The 16,017-nt window shown below is 42.2% G+C and overlaps 1 protein-coding gene and 1 long non-coding RNA gene across 2 annotated transcripts in view; one reads left to right on the top strand and one right to left on the bottom strand.

Annotated features, from left to right (window-relative positions):
- The window catches only part of NLK (nemo like kinase), a 996,575-nt gene that overhangs the window by 180,875 nt on the left and 799,683 nt on the right, over positions 1-16,017 (top strand). The window lies entirely within an intron of this gene.
- LOC144824439 (uncharacterized) overlaps positions 1-16,017 on the bottom strand; it is a 65,843-nt gene that overhangs the window by 42,455 nt on the left and 7,371 nt on the right. The window contains exon 2 of the long non-coding RNA XR_013608949.1: positions 8,932-8,998. This is a non-coding gene — a long non-coding RNA (uncharacterized LOC144824439). The remainder of the gene's footprint in view (positions 1-8,931; positions 8,999-16,017) is intronic.

Genomic DNA, 16,017 nt, shown 5'->3' with positions numbered 1-16,017 from the left:
CGTGTTGTTGAAGTAGGCTATCTGTCCACAGCCATCTATGTGTTAGACAGTAAGTTATATGGCAAAAAGATATCTAATCCTCGAATGCACAGTGATTGTTGCGACATGATGCCTTCAAAAGTAGTAATCCATTTTCTTCTGCTTTTTATACTTTGTTTATTTAAAGCATTCTTTTTTTAGACACTCTTATTCACTCTGTTACTTGCTGTGTGTATTCTTGAAATGATAAACTGCTGAGTGTCTGATATTTCTCATGTAATTCCACCCAAGCCCAATACATTTCAGACTCCATATTCTTCCTTCCGGGGCGTAAATACTGATATTGAACGGAACAGTACAAACCAACGATGAGTATTTCTTAAATTAAAGAAAACAGATACATCCTTAAATTGGATCAAACCACCTTAATCTCAGTGAGTCTACTAACAGCTTCCCGAAACTCGAGTTAAACCCCTTGGATATAGATCATGGTTCAGTGCACAAAAATACATATCTACTATGTGATGTTTAAGATGGTCAATCTCACCTAGTTGCTACTCATCATCATGCATATAAACGGCAGAGTAAAACCATGCTGGCGGTTCAAAAAGATGAACCATGGCTGTTGCCTTGAGAGTAAGAAACTCAAGAGATCAACACATAAAAATTAAAAATGTATTAAAAAACAAATCAAGAATAGACATAAAGTACAATGTTATCCCGAAGTGTATAATGCAAGCTCCTCTGTGACTTGCTTACGCTGTGTAGGAACAGCGTATACACCAGCCTCATAGTCACTATACCACCACCGTGAACACGAACGCCGAAGATTGTGGCAATGTTTCTTGTGCTGAATGTTCATAAGGAACCTCAGCTGTTCCCATATAAGTCACGCGACATAACCCATTACAAGGCAGGCATCTGAAACTAGTAAACAGATGCCTGAAAATGCGTGTATTACCGCTGAAATCCAAAGTGATTATAATAAATCAAAATGAAAATGAAAATTGAACATAAGATGCCATGTTATCACAAATTGTAACATGCAAACTTCTCTGTATGTGGGTCATCTACAACACTGGGTACATCAGACTTCATGGACCCTTAGCCACTATAGTGAACAAAAATGCCAAAGAGTGTAAATAACTTCTCACACTGAAAGTCCATAGAGAACTACAGCTATTCCCAAATATGTCACATGTAAGAAGTCATTTCAAGGGGCAGCCATCTTGCCAGGTGAACAAATGCTTAGAAATGCATGTATTACCGCCCATTTTGTGCTTAAAATGTACCAAATCCAACTAAATAATATACTTTCATTCACCCAGAGTAAACCTATATCTGTGTTGGATATTATACAATAAACATAAATATAAAATACATGATGTATATCAACACACAATTTTTAAAAATCCATTCCATTGCAAACATTATAAATGTACATTGTCTTGTCTGTTAAATGAAACTAAGTCACAGAAATACACCATTTGTGACTCAAGCCTCATTTTTCATCTAAGAAGCAGGGCATTTCTATCCTGTCGTTGAGACCCATAGGTTACTCAGCATGAAGACTCTGTATCCAGTATAATTCCCCCTTTTAAAAAGAGTCTTTTATGTGGGTTTATTTCAGGATTCTGTATGAGCTGTCCCAACACCTGGAATCTCAATAGTGCTATGTTATGTCTGGCTGCGTTAAAGTGTATAGCTATTGTCGATATAGTGAACCTTGTCGTATATTGCTTTTATATTCAGTTATTCACAGTTTTACCATGTTTCTGTTTTGCCGCTGTACAATACCCACAAGGTCATTTAATTGAGTAAATATACAATTCTGTTTGTTGCAATTACTTTGAAGTTAGATTTTTATTACAGTCCCATTGTGTGGGTGAGTTATAGTTGCCCCTTTTATCACGCTATTATAGTGGACGTAATTGTAACAATGAACAGTACCAGTGGTAGGTTTGATCCTGTTTTAAGCATAACAATCTCATGGTCCAAAAAATACCATTTAAGTTTTAAGACGATTTGTGTGGTACATTGGAACAAAAAAGGAGCCCTTGGCCAAAAGTTTTTTTTAGGGTGGTAATTGTTTACTTTGAAAGATGGCAAATTGATTACTAAATCTTCGTCTGACTCTTCAAATTTTGACAAACTATTTCTATGTTGTTTTTTCCTATTGTAGTTTTTCTCTGTCTTTTTGTGGTTCAGTAGACCCCTTAAAAAGTTGTGACTGCTAATGATTAGAGCTCCTGAATTGCTTGCTAATTTTATCTTTTTGTTCCATATTTATTTTGGGTCTTGTGAAAACATTTAGCTGAAACAAGTATATTTCTACATTTATTTAACCAATAGATTTGCACAGGTTTTAGTGATATAAACACATTGCACTTAGTAGAAAACATGCAAATGTTGTGCATATTTATTACTGTTTAAGGCTCGTTTCTCAAATTCCTGTATTTTTTTTAAACTCCCTTACCATTCGATCCACAGAGCCTGGCAGTCATGATTGACAACATCTAGAATCACTCAAAAAACAACCCATTTCAGTTGTATCCTAACTTAAAAATAAATACAGACAGGAAAATAAAAGGTTTTCAGCCAGTATTTATCTGTTAAAATCTGTAAAAACGTCAAGCAGGGAGCCTTCTGATGATGTAGCTGGAACATCTATTTGAGATGCCTATTTTGTTGATGTTCTTGGTTGTTGTACTAGTCAATCAATCAAGGTTGGTAAAGCGCAACTAGATACCTGTGATCGTCTCAAGGTGATCGGGGTGGGGGTCTCTGCTCCGTTTGAGTGCTGCGGTCATCCGAAGAGCCAAGTCTTGAGGTCTTTCCTGAACTGGAGCAGTGTGGGAGCTTGCCAGAGGTGGAGGTCTTTCCAGGCCTTGGCTGCGAGGTCTGAGAAGGACTTTACTCTCGTTCTGGTCTTGTAGATGTGTGGAATGGTGGCCAGAGAGAAGTCAGCTGATTGGAGGTGTCTTGTAGGTGTGTGGAAGAAGAGTCGTTTGTTCAGGTATGTTCGTCTGGTGTTGTGGAGGGCCTTGTTGTGTGAGTGAGGAGGTTACAGGTTATTCTTTTTTCGATAGGGAGCCAGTGGAAATCGCAGAGGGGTTGGGTGATGTGGTTGCTATGGGGGAAGTCTAGGATCAATCTGGCTGCGACGTCTGAAAGGTCTGGAATCTGCGTAGTAGTTTCTTGTTGATTCCGGCATAGAGCGGGTTGCCGTAGTCCAGTCTGCTACTGATGAGAGCATGTGTGACCGTTTTTGCTGGATTCGGATGGCATCCAATTGAATGTTTTTCAGAGTAAGCGGAGGGTGTTGATGCAGACCGAGGATAAGGCGTTGATGTGGCGGTTCATTGTGAGTGATGAGTCTAGTATGATGCCGAGGTTTCGTATGTAATCCGACGAGGTGGGGTGGGGGGTTTCCGAGGGCATGGGGCCACCAGAAGCCCTCCCATACGGAGGGTGTGGAATAAAGGATGAGGACTTCTGTTTTCTCGGAGTTGAGTTTCAGGAAGCTCTTCTTCATCCAGGAGGCGACGGCTTTCATCCCTTCTTGGAAGTTGTGTCTGGTGATGTTGGGTTCATTGGTAAGGGAGAGGATAAGCTGGGTGTCGTCGGCGTAGGAGATGATGTTGACCCCGTGGTTTCTAACGATCGTTGAGAGGGTGGCCATGTAGATGTTGAAGAGGGTGGGGCTGAGGGAGGATCCCTGGGACACTCCACAGTTGGTCACTGTTGGTTCTGAGAGGTAGGGCGAGAGTCTGACTCGCTGAGTTCTGCCGGTGAGAAATGGCATTATCCAGTAGAGGGCATTTTCGGCGGATGCTGACATCGTGGATTCTGGTGGCTAGTGTGCAGTGGGAGACGGTGTTGAAGACAGCTGAGAGGTCCAGGCGGGTAGGGCGCTCTCAGTGCCGTGGTTGCTGTGGAATCCAGATTGTGAGATGTCTAGGACGTTGTAAGATTTGATGAAGTTTACTAGCTGGGTGTTGATGGCCTTTTTGATGAGGCTGCGAATGGAAGCTGGGAGATTGGCCTGAAGTCTTTGAGTTCTGTCGGGTCTGCAGAAGGGTTTCTTCAGGAGGGGGTTGACTTCGGCATGTATCAGTCGTCGTGGAATGTAGCGATTTCGAGGGAGCAGTTGATCGTCCGGCTTAGCTCGGATGCGATGGCCGTGGCTGCTCTGTGGAAGATGTTGGGTGGGCAGGGTCCGAGGGTGCTCTAGAGAGGATGTTCTTTCTGGTCTTTAACGTGTCTTCTGTCGTGAGTGGGGTCCAAGTAAGCAGGGTCTGTTGGATGCCGTCACTAGGGTGGGAAGCTGGAGCGGTGCAGAGTTCCTGGTTAGCGAAGTTGTCATAGATCATCTTAATTTTGAGATGAGAAAAGGTGCTGACTGTTACAGAGGTCGTGGTAAGGTGGGGCGTCTGCAGGGTTTGGCAAATTCCTTGATTATGGAGAAGAGTTCTTTGGTGTTATCAGCGTTGGTGAGGATTCTATGTTGGAGGGATTTCTTCTGTGTGGATTTGATTAGTTTGGGTGTGCTGTGGTGGCAGCTCTGTAGGCGGTGCGTGTTTCTGAGGTTTGGTTGTTCCTCAATGTCATTTCGAGTCGTCGTCAGGAGCATTTGGATTCTTGGAGTGCAGGGGTGAACCAGCTTGCTTTCTTGATTTGTTGTCCTGTGGCTTTTTTGAGGGGGGCGAGTGTGTAGGTGCAGTTCGTGATCAAGTGGTGGAGATTGCATGCTGCAGTGTTAGCATCTGGGGTAGTCGGTGGTGGGGTGCTGCTGAGGGCGGAGGTGAGCTGGTCTTCGGTGACTTTTTTCCAGCTTCTACGGGTGAGGCGGTGGGTGTGCTTGTGTACGGTGGGTCTTTTGAAGGAGAAGTGGATGCATCGGTGGTCTATCCAGACGAGTTCCATGGTGTGGCTGTAGTAGACCCTGTTTCCTTCTGCGTATAATGGGTCGAGTGTGTATCCCGCTATGTGTGTGGGGCAGTGACTAGTTGCTTTAGTCCTATGTTGGCAAGGTTCTCTAAAAGGGGGAGGTGATGTTGGAGTCGTTGTGGTTGTGCAGGTGGAAGTTTAGGTCTCAGAGTAGGATGTAGTCTGTGGGTGTGCAGGCGTGGGTGCAATGAGGTCGGTGATGGTATCGGTGAAAGCAGCTCGGGCTGGGTGGCCTGTAGATGAGCGTTCCGCACAGTCGTTTGAGGCTTGGTCTGGATCTGGAAGTGGAGGTGCTCTATGAGGGTCATATTGTCGTCCGGCCAGCGGTCGTCCAGTGAAGGGTGCTTTTGTGGACGATGCCTCCTCCTGGACAGATGGGGCGGTCTTTCCGCAGGAACTTGTATCCATCTGGAATGGCGGTGACTATGTCTGGCGCGGAGTTGCTGTTGGTCCAGGTTTCTGTGTGGAAGGCAACATTGGGTGCGTAGGTGTTGAGGTGGTCCCAGATTTCTATTGCGTGCTTGTGTAGTGAGCTCACGTTGAGGAGGATGCTGTTGAGTGGTTTGTGAGCGGTGAGGTACGGAAGACTGGGGCTGCTGCTGGGGTCCGGAGGTGGATGCAGGTGCAGCAGGACTGTAGACTGGAGATCGAGCCTTGGGTGTTGCTAGGCGTCGAAAGCTTTCAATTGTTGCTTCGTCCATGGTTGAGAGCATGGAGGGTGCTGGAGTTGTAGCGGTCCCTGGTGCTAGTCGCGGTCGGGTCTCTGAGGAACTTGCCTTTGGCATGCCAGCGGTGTGGCTGCACAGCGGCTGCCATTAACTAGGGATCGGGGGGGAGTGTGGGTCAGCTGGGAGGCGGAAAGGACACCCTGGAGGGTGGAGGCGCTGTGGGGGCAGCAGTGATGGGGGGAAAGTGCGGGGAAAAAAGTGACAAAGGAATAGAGGAAAGAAAAGGAGGAAACAGAAAGGATAGCAAACAGAAAAGATAGCAAACAGAAAGGATAGGAAACAGAAAGAAAAGGAAACAGAAGGAGAAGGAAGGCAAAAATCGAAAGAGGCCAGAGAGCAGAGTGTTTCCCACTGGACCACCCGGGATGAGGCGCAGGCAGGCGCCTGCCGCGGGTGGAGGGCCTTGAACACCCAGCAACAGAGCTCACGGGGCGGTGGCGGTGAGGTGTTGGTTCTGGTGAAGCTATGCAAAATCGAAGTGTTTGTGAAGTCACCCTTGTTGGTTATTGGCTCTGCAGTAACGGGATGCGGGTGCTGACAGTGACTGCGTCGGTGGGAGCACTGTCTTTGGGAAGGCCTATAACTAAAGGTGTCGAAGGGCGTCAGAGCTGCGGAGCAGGTGGGGTGTCATACCCTTCATGAGCAGTCCCACAACTAGGCACCTTCTGGCAGGTCAGATCTCCCAGCAATAGAGTTCAGGTGAGCTGGTGGTGAAGTATTTGTGTCCCTGAAACTTCAGAACAGGACAAGCCCTTGGAGATTCTTCTTCGGGCAGGTACTTAACAAAGTTCCAGTCTTTGTCCTCTACCTTGGCAGAAGCAGCAACTGCAGGCCAACCCAGCAAAGCACTCCGGAAAGAGGCAGTACTCCTCCTTAAAGCTTTCCAAATCTTCTCCTTGGCAAAAGGGTCCTCTTGAGTCCACTAGTAAGCTACCTGCTGTTCTGTCTTCTGCAGAAGTACAACTTTCCTCTCATGTAACATTTGTGGACGTCTTATTGCTTCTTTGTGAATATACCTCTGCCCACATGTATACTGCTTGTGAAGTATAGTCACTGGTATCTATTTTAAATTTTCTTATTTTCTTTTCGTCATTTGTTTGGTGTGATTGGCATTTTTAGTTTCCAACTCCTCGAGTGAATTTCCATGTTTCCTCTTCCTTATAATTTTTATGGAGGTTTTTACATTGAATGTTTCTTTCTCCAAATCTTTAAGTTGTTTAGCTAGTTCCTTTATAATGAATAATTTGATATTGAGTGAACACTTATTCAGGATGGAAAACCGTTTCTCCAAGGGCAATTCTTAGACTCTGTGGGATCTGTTGAGCTTTATGATGCTGGACTAGATTGTTCTGTTGTAGATCAGTATTTACACCGATGAAGGACTATTGAGTCCAAATGCATTGGACATGGATGTAATGACATGAGAACTATACACTCAGCAAATGATAATTTGAAGAATACACACGAGAAGTAACAGAGTAAATAAGAATGTTTAAGAAAAAAAATGATTAAAATGAGCATTGGTGAACAAGCACAAGAAATCGGAATATTATTTTTGAAGACATCACGCCACATCAATCACTGTGCATTCAAGGGTTCTATGTCTTTTTGCTATATAACTTATTGTTTAAATCTAGAAAGGGCTCACATCCAGTAGCCTTATGTCTATGTATTTGATGGTTAGGAGACCAACTTTGGTGGAATTAACAGTTTTTTGGAGCTAATAGTACTAGTATTATCACAGTGTTGATAGTATTGGGTCCAGTTAAAGAAAGGTTTTCCTAAAAGTGACAACGATGCAGATCAACAAGAGATGTTTTAATGTGCTTCACCCACTGATGTACAGTTATTTCCCCAAAATGTGATTATCTATAGCACTGATCTTATGTATGCTGTAGCACAAAATTCCTGTTTTTTGGATCCAGTACAATATAAGACATAGAACAATAGTACCTTGGGATGGGTCAAAATCCTAACTCCAGATACAGAATTATTAGTGGGACACCCAGTTCTAGCTTTAATAATCATCGTCGGAAGTCTTCAAATAATGCAGCTCCTTGGTTCAGTACAATATATTGCTGCCACAACCACATTTGTCTACATACCTATAAAATTATACTAAAAGTCGACTGCCGGTCTTGAGCCTAAATCACTGCATGGCATTAGAGGTTTGCTTTCATATAAATTAGCAATGTTCTATCTGTGCATACCAATCGAGTTTCTGGTGGTAGCAGATACCTCAATAGTCAAAATGGTTCATGCAATCACGACTCTCCGCTCATGCAGAATTGTATTCTACGATGAGGGACTGTCTTCAAAAGCATACCTTTAGTTGTTAAACATTTCTAATAAGTTCCCTTCCCCTGCAATAATTAACAAGTCTATCAATTAGTTTATAAAACACAAAAGTGTCAATGGGTCTAGAGGGAAGTCTATGTGTGAAACATTAAACCTGTTCTATCTATATCATCCTACATTTAACTAAATACTAAAAGGTACCCTAATTATGATGTGATAAACAAGGGATACCCATCAGTCACCACACGGAACCGCCCTTCATCATTTGGGATACCTTGTAGACCAATTGCTTGGAACACTACCGGTAGACATGGAAGGTTAGATGTTATAACCTCCAAACCTGGTAGTGATCAGAGTGGTCTCAGTTTAGGTAGTATTATTACATAGATACATGTGTGACTGGATTGCAGTGCAAGTGAATGAATGGTGAGTAATAGTGAGAGTAAGGGTAAAATTGGGTGAGGGAGCAAATATGAAATTTTATTCTGTGTATTGCTCGCTCCACCAATGTTAAAAGAGCAGCAAAGGTAGTTTTAACAAATAACTACCTAGATCGATAAAGTGGTCAACATGTTTCGGCAGAGTTGGACAATTATGTCCATTGCCTTCATCAGGACCTAAGTATATATAGTGCTACTGCAATTAGGTGGTGAAAACACACAAAGTGAGGAATTTAAAATAATGACTGTGTATGTAACATGTTGCAACAAGGAAAAAGATCACCTGATAGTATAGGTGTAGTCTAGACCCGTTGTGGTCGTCCTTGTGATGTCTCTGGTAGGAAGATAAAAATGATATACAGACAGACAACAGGTAAATGAACACATATACATAGACAACTAGATATGTAACTAATAAGCATATTCTATCTAAACATGAATGTCTAAACAAAACTCAATTACGTTTATATTCTATTTTATCATCATGAAGGCACCTAATTGTTAATCCTCCATGTAACTGAAAAACTCCATCTTACCCTAGTCATAGGAGTTCGAGACCTCGCCTCGCCTGCCAACGGCTCAGGGAATGAGGGAAGCACCGTTCTGTTTGGAAGGGAAGCAGAAACAACAAGAGAATCGTGACCGCTTCCTATCAGAAGTGAAAAAAGTTTGCACAACAATGTAACCGTCTCATACCCAGTGTGTTAAGGGGTGAGTGTTATTCAAAAAACATGTAGCTTGTATGAGAGCTATCACAGAGGATACATAGATAGGAAAATTGCCACTAATTGCGAGTGAGTAGGCTCCGTAAACTCTCACATTCGCATTTTGTAAAACTTAGGAGAACTGTCTCTCATGTCGACTAATGTGGTAACCTCTCAGCATATACTAGGTGCAGGTCATTGCGGGTGAATATATAGCGTCAGATCTTAGCTGAAAAGGTGACCCCACAATGTGACCCACATTATGCAACTGCCAGTGTGCTAGTGGTTTACCGAAGATATTACGAGGCAGCGTGCACCTTAAGAACCAAGCTAAAGATAGCTTCAGAATGTAAATATCTCGAGCCACAGATCACTCGAAAAAACGCCGGTCCGACTCACCTCTCCGTCGGTACTTCTCTGCCGGCTTCTGAGCCGGTGGGGAGGTACTCGAGCGGGGAGGCAGCCGCGTGTAAAAGCAGTATTCCTATTGGGCGTGGGAGGTCATGTGACCTACTCGAATGTCTTTTGTCTGACGTATGACGCCCGAGTCATGAGTTTGTTGAGTGGCTTACTGCGATTGGTCAGGGAATGTTTACGGAAGTCCCAGGTGTCTCTTAGAACATATTGGCATGTCATAAACGATAAAAATTATTAAGATTTGTAAAAATTCGTCCCTTTTGCAATATCTAGACAGAGCATGTATATCGCACTAGATTTCCATGAATTAACATTGGATTGACGTTTTCTAAGAAAACGAACAGTGATCAAAAGGTAAAATCCTTATATACGAGCTCTGTTTATCGTTGCCAATGCTCACGCATCGTGTGCTCTACAGAGTATCTGTCAGCCTAATCGAGATTGACTTTAAACAGATATATGGAGAAATAATCTGTTATGAAAGACCCACGCTGGAGGAACAGACTCAAGGAGGGTAAGATGTGTCGCTTTAACACATCATTAACTGAAGGTGTGAGTAATCCCTGAGTTAGCCTTCATTAAAGGATTACAGAAGGGACATGATTTATAAACCTACAGTTGGAAACTGGCTTATAAATGTAACTGCTAGGAATTTGATAGCATTATTCCGTTACGTTACAAGGTGGACCACGGTATATCATCATTCAGTCCTCCCTTGTTCGTTCCCAATTTAAACACCCATTACATTGGGAACGAACACAATCAACACAATCAAAGGGGCTCAAACTGATGGCAGACCATGTCTCCAACCTGCACTGCCATGATCAGTATTTAATGGCCATATCTTAATTTATTTAATCAAATTAATTGTTGAAAGCAACCAGTCATCCTCTGTGTGTGCACCTATTGCCTATTTCCTGCTGACTACAGCGCAGATTGCTTTGCGACATACCACCACATGAGTATGTCAACATCCTCGGCATAGTAACACCATAAACTCTTATCCTAGCAGCACTGAAATTAACAAGAAATCTTGTCTATGTAATTAACACGAAATTAACAAGAAACATCAAATTCAGCAGCTTTTCCTTAGCAACTCCAGCATTCAAGTGTAAACAAATAAAGGATATGTCGGCCAGTGTGCAAAAATCAAGTGTTTATTCACTAGTGGACTTTGGTGCCCTTGTTAGGCAGCAACATCTGTTGCAAAAAGGTATTCTGTGACAATCGATCTGATATACACATTGTGCATAGAACTCTTTGTATAAAAATTGCTAATGCGGTTTGAAAGGTCACCTTTCAACTGTCTTGCAGTGGAACAGAGATCTAGGAGGTGTACATTAAATGGACATTTTGCCAAGGTTTATAGGGGCATATCAAATATTTTCAGAGGAATGTGTAGCAGTCTAATAAGTAGAGGAACAGTAGAAGAATTTATTTAGCAAATAAGCGAGGTGGGTGATGCTGATTTTACTGTTAAGATTGAGGGTATGGAGGTGTGTGTAATGGCTGATTCCAGTGCTTGGCATTAGTTAATCAGTGAGAAGCTCTTTGCTAACTTTCCAGAGCATATTTTGAGTATATATTAAATCCTCTAGTGATGAGGATATTCTTGTAGAAATTGAGGCATCAGCATAGTTGGCCTCTGTGGTACTAGCCGTCAGCAAGATGTGTGTGGATGGTTTCATTTGAACTCTGCAATCTGTCTAGAAAGACATCTTCTCCTGAATATTGGGGAGATGTTGATGACAGTATAAGGTGTGAGGGTCTTCTCTGCATACCATCGGTTATCTTTTCATCCAGATTCCAGGCAACTGACTTCTGTAATCATGCTGGAGGGGGCATATATGTACAAGCACATGCCATTTCGCATGGCCTCGGCTATTTTCCAAAGAACCATGCACCAACATTTTTACAATATGTCTAACGTTGCAAGCTTCCAAGATGACATATTAGTGTTTTTACAGTGACATTTGAGACAAAGTGACAGAGCTCTAAATTCAGGGTAAAACTAGTTCTCCAGTATTAAATCTTTCATAGATTCACATGATTGAATCGTCTGTTGCCGAGGTGAGAATCCCATGATAAATATAAGTAGTGTATAATAAGGCATTGCCAGCACAGCTTAAGCAGGAGCCATTGTTAACCATATCACTTCATTTTAAAAAGAACTGAAGTTCAATCAGTCAGAGAGCAGCTCCTAAAGCACTTTTACCTCGAGGGCGCCAATTTCTTACTTCTCATCAGGCGAGAGGGAGTCTCCCTGCGCTCTGCTCAGTTCATCAGTGTTCTAATTGCTTTACTTCTACTTTTTACCTCTAATCATCTTTCAGCTATCATCTATCTTAAGGGAACATCTTGGCTGCTTATTTCTGGCAAGAAAAAATTTCATATTAACAACACAAAGAACCCGAGGGTCTAAAGGCCACCACTCTGGCTAGCAAACCTTAACTCCACTTAGTGAGTTAGTGCATAAGTCACATTGGAGAGCCTAAAAAATGAAAGAAAATATTGTAAGGGAACAGATGGCTACAGTGCAGGTTGACAAGATCCAAACCACCAGTATGTGGATTGCCATCAAATGGACTTAGTGATCAGTCATATCATATGGTTTATCCAGCAAATGATATGGTAAGTCCCTTGATCATCGAGACTAATTACCATTCACTAGTTACTTGGACTGGATCATGCCCACGAGCACTTGTGGACCACATAGGGCAGCTAATCTTTGATGTCTGAAATAATAGTGAAAAAGGCAGTGCAACAAGTGATAACTGAGTAGTAGGTTAAAATAGAGTGATGTGTCCAAAAAACACTATTTTAATTGAAGTAAGGGCACATCCCCTAATTAAAAACAGAACAGTGCAATCGACCAAATAACTGTCGGAAAAAAAGGCCAATATGTTTCAGCCTGTCGGGCTATCAGTCCCTCGGCTTTGGTCAGGGCCTCTACTCTCTACAGTATAGCTACTGCCACAATATTTAAACTAGGAAAACGTGATAAACCAATGTGATAAACAAGTTCATAACATTTATATATGAAATAAATGAAATCAAGGTTGGAATAAATACAACCTGCAAGATGCTATTCCTCCATGTCAGTGAATGCAACAAACATCTACAAAAGATGTGAAGTAAAACAACATTAACACGCTGCACTGTACATAAGTACCCAAACATACAGTTCCTTCATACCATGATTATAATAAAATGAAACTTAATTATTTCTCACCCATCTGTACGGGGACTGGAAATTCACCTCGCCTGGACCGTGCTCAGGTTTATGAGGCCTCGCTCTGTGAAATGAAGAAGGCAGACAAAGGGGAATTATAGAGCTACTGATCAGTAGGCTCCCTTGTTCCCATGAACCCTTTGCTCACTAACTCTTCTTACTCCACTATTGGGTTAAACCATGAAACAACTCCTCAATGTTATATTGCACAGGCTTAACACCCACACTCCTGAAACATTAGCGTAACATGCACTGAGTAACTTAACCGCGCCTCTAATCATATCTCTAATAGCAAGACCCTTTCTCTAACTCAGGAAATAAATATTGAGTAATGGGAAGCGGTCCGCTCTCTTGACTTCTTGATAATATCAATATTTGTTGTCAAATCATCTCTCAACACGCTAAACACCTAGCTGGATTGTCGGTTCTTCATAAAATGACGAAAGGTCGGAAACTGTTTATCAGCCATTTCCAAACCTGTTATAGATGTATGTAAATTGTGGCCTTTCCTTTTAGCCCCCAATCGTTATAACAATGCTTGATCTATAGGACAATGCCTCCTGATGTAAGCAAACTACAAACAAACAGAGGTATCTATCATATAAACCACACACATGCACCTTATCTACATCGCAGCGTACACCGCTACTTCGCGATAATCCCGCTGGGGGTCGCGTAACTAGTTAGCATGGAGGAGTCTCGTTCGTTATCGGAATTAACCAGACAAATCGCTCCACCAACTAAGAACGGCCATGCACCAAAAAATGTCAGGCGGTTCTTATAAGGGTCTCTATAGGCCATGCAAATCTTGTGGAAAACTCAGATTATTTTCTGAGGTTCCTCACAAGAAATGCTTATATGGATTTCGTATCCACCATAAGCCTAAAGACTGAACACACAGTTGTACATGTTCAGGTAAAACATCTGCCGGAAATTGAAAGTTGTGGAAACCCTCTATCTGGGGATGTGGTAGAAGAGAGCTATTTTCCTTCAAAAAAATTGCAAGACTCTTTTCTGAAGAACTTTCGAAGATTATGGGCAAGATTAAACATCCTGAAAAGACTTCAGAGGCCAAAAAACCTATGGAAAAGAAGGAATTCCTCTCTTCCTGACAAATCATCTAAGGCCAGGTCCGAATTTCAAGTCCCTCAGTTAGAAAATCTTCTTCAAAGAAAAAGAAAGCAGTTAATAAGCCCTTCATCTACAAAATGCGCGTTGGCGAAAAAAAACATCAATAACACAGTCAATAGTGGCAACGACAATTACTGCTATCATGATGACAACTTCTTAGTCAACAAACTCTTCTCAGCATCGACGAGTCTGCCAACGACCATACCGTCAACAACTTCAGTGACAGCAGTTTCATTGACTGAAGACACAAAGGTTCATCTTAGACAACAGCACCTTTTACTGTGCAACCTGATATAATACATAGAACTTAAGAAGGGACTCCGACCACCATGCATCCAGATCATTAATCACCGGGTAAAGTTTCTCCTGCCCCAGCACAGCTGCTAGAAGTGGAGGAATCGTACAAAGAAGGCTCTTTTAGCCCAGAATACAGTCCAGCCTATCTGTGTAAAGTGCCAAGAATGCGATAACAATTAGTACTTCGATGGTGACACTTCATTCCAGTACAGACCTCAGGCAAAGGAAAGATCTAATAAGGCTTTTGATGAGCAATACTCATATGATTAGGATTACGATGATTACTAGTAGGAACCCATAGTGCAAGTACTTACAGCATTAGTGACTGACCTTTGCAAATGCTGGTGGATTACCACAAAAAGGACTACTTTTAAAATGACCTCGCCCTCTCAGCATTGCATATTCAAGTTCAGAAAGGTCTGCAGGCCTCTAAACGTCCCTGCCCTATTATACACTAGGGGCATACATGTAGTTTCAATCCCCCTGCCCTATTATGTACTAAGGACTTAAAAGGTAGATTATGCAAATTATTAGAAGTGTTCCCTAATATATAGTGTACCCTCATGTATGTGTGTGTTTTCACTATGTTTGCAATATAGCACTTGCCCTGCTTAGGCAGAGCCCAGGGACAGTCCGATTCAGTTACCACCAGTACCAGTCATCGAAAAATCGGGGTGCGCAGGGCACACAGGATGACTTTGCAGCAAGGGCCATGCCTTGTGCTGTTTGAACCTGGATCGAATGGTGCATCATAATGGAGAGAGGAGTCAGACTGAACGGGGACATAGGATCTGTCCTTGAAGATAAGAAATGTTATATATGAGTGCTGCCTGACTGTGCTGCTGCATGTATGAATGAAAGTTTATTGCATACCCCGCAATTTATGATGTCCACAGGATGAATGTGGGTAATCTTGACTTGTTAATGAGATCCATTGCATGATAGTGCTACTTCTTGGTTTAATGCTGGGTGTAGCATAATGTACACAATTATGTTCATATTGCGGCATTCAGACATGATGGTACTCCTCTTATTTAAAATTCTGATTTCTCATAAAGGTTTAATTTCTTGATAGATTTTAAGCAATCGCAGCATGAAGCAGTGATATATGGGCATGCAAGGCAGAATCTCTTCATCTACTGACTAGTTCATGTAAATACTCAAAGTGACAAACAGATATTTTAATATTAGACTTGTATCTGCCGAAAATGTAAAGGCTGGTATTTCATGAAATTACTATTTCGATCTCTCCTACGTCATGAGCATGCTTATGATACAAAAGGAGCATATGGGTAAAAAATGACAAACTGGCTTCCTTTACCAGGCCAGATCTTCAAAATCGGTTACATCATTTACAAAACCACCACTTATCGAATCCACGCTCTTCTTGCAGACAAGCTCACCATCTCTGGTAGTTTTCGGCACACCTGTAGCCAGGACCCCATCAGATAGCAGACTAATAAGTGTAAAAGAAGAAAAAACTATGCGGCAAGCCTTTTCCATCTATGCACCCAGTATCTAGAACAACATCCCTGTATCCATCAGGATCACCCCAACTCTACCGCAATTTAAAAAAGAGTTTAAGAATCACCTCATTAAAGAAATCTACATCGCAGTGCCTTAGCCATCCACAACCCAACTTCCTCTCCTTTTACTTATTGACCTTGGGCTTGTTTTTGACCATGAACAAGACTTCTCTGCCTTTTGTCTAGGTTAGCGCTAAAGAAATTAATGCCATATACATACATACACACCTATGAACCTGTAATATCTCTATAACCTGAGTGATGACTTTACTGCATGAGATTTGTGAAAACTGTCGGAGTATGCTGTGTACTACC

This window comes from Lissotriton helveticus, chromosome 3_1 (genome assembly GCF_964261635.1).
Source record: "Lissotriton helveticus chromosome 3_1, aLisHel1.1, whole genome shotgun sequence".
NCBI classification, from domain to species: Eukaryota; Metazoa; Chordata; class Amphibia; order Caudata; family Salamandridae; genus Lissotriton; species Lissotriton helveticus.
This window is presented reverse-complemented; position numbering and strand designations above follow the sequence as displayed.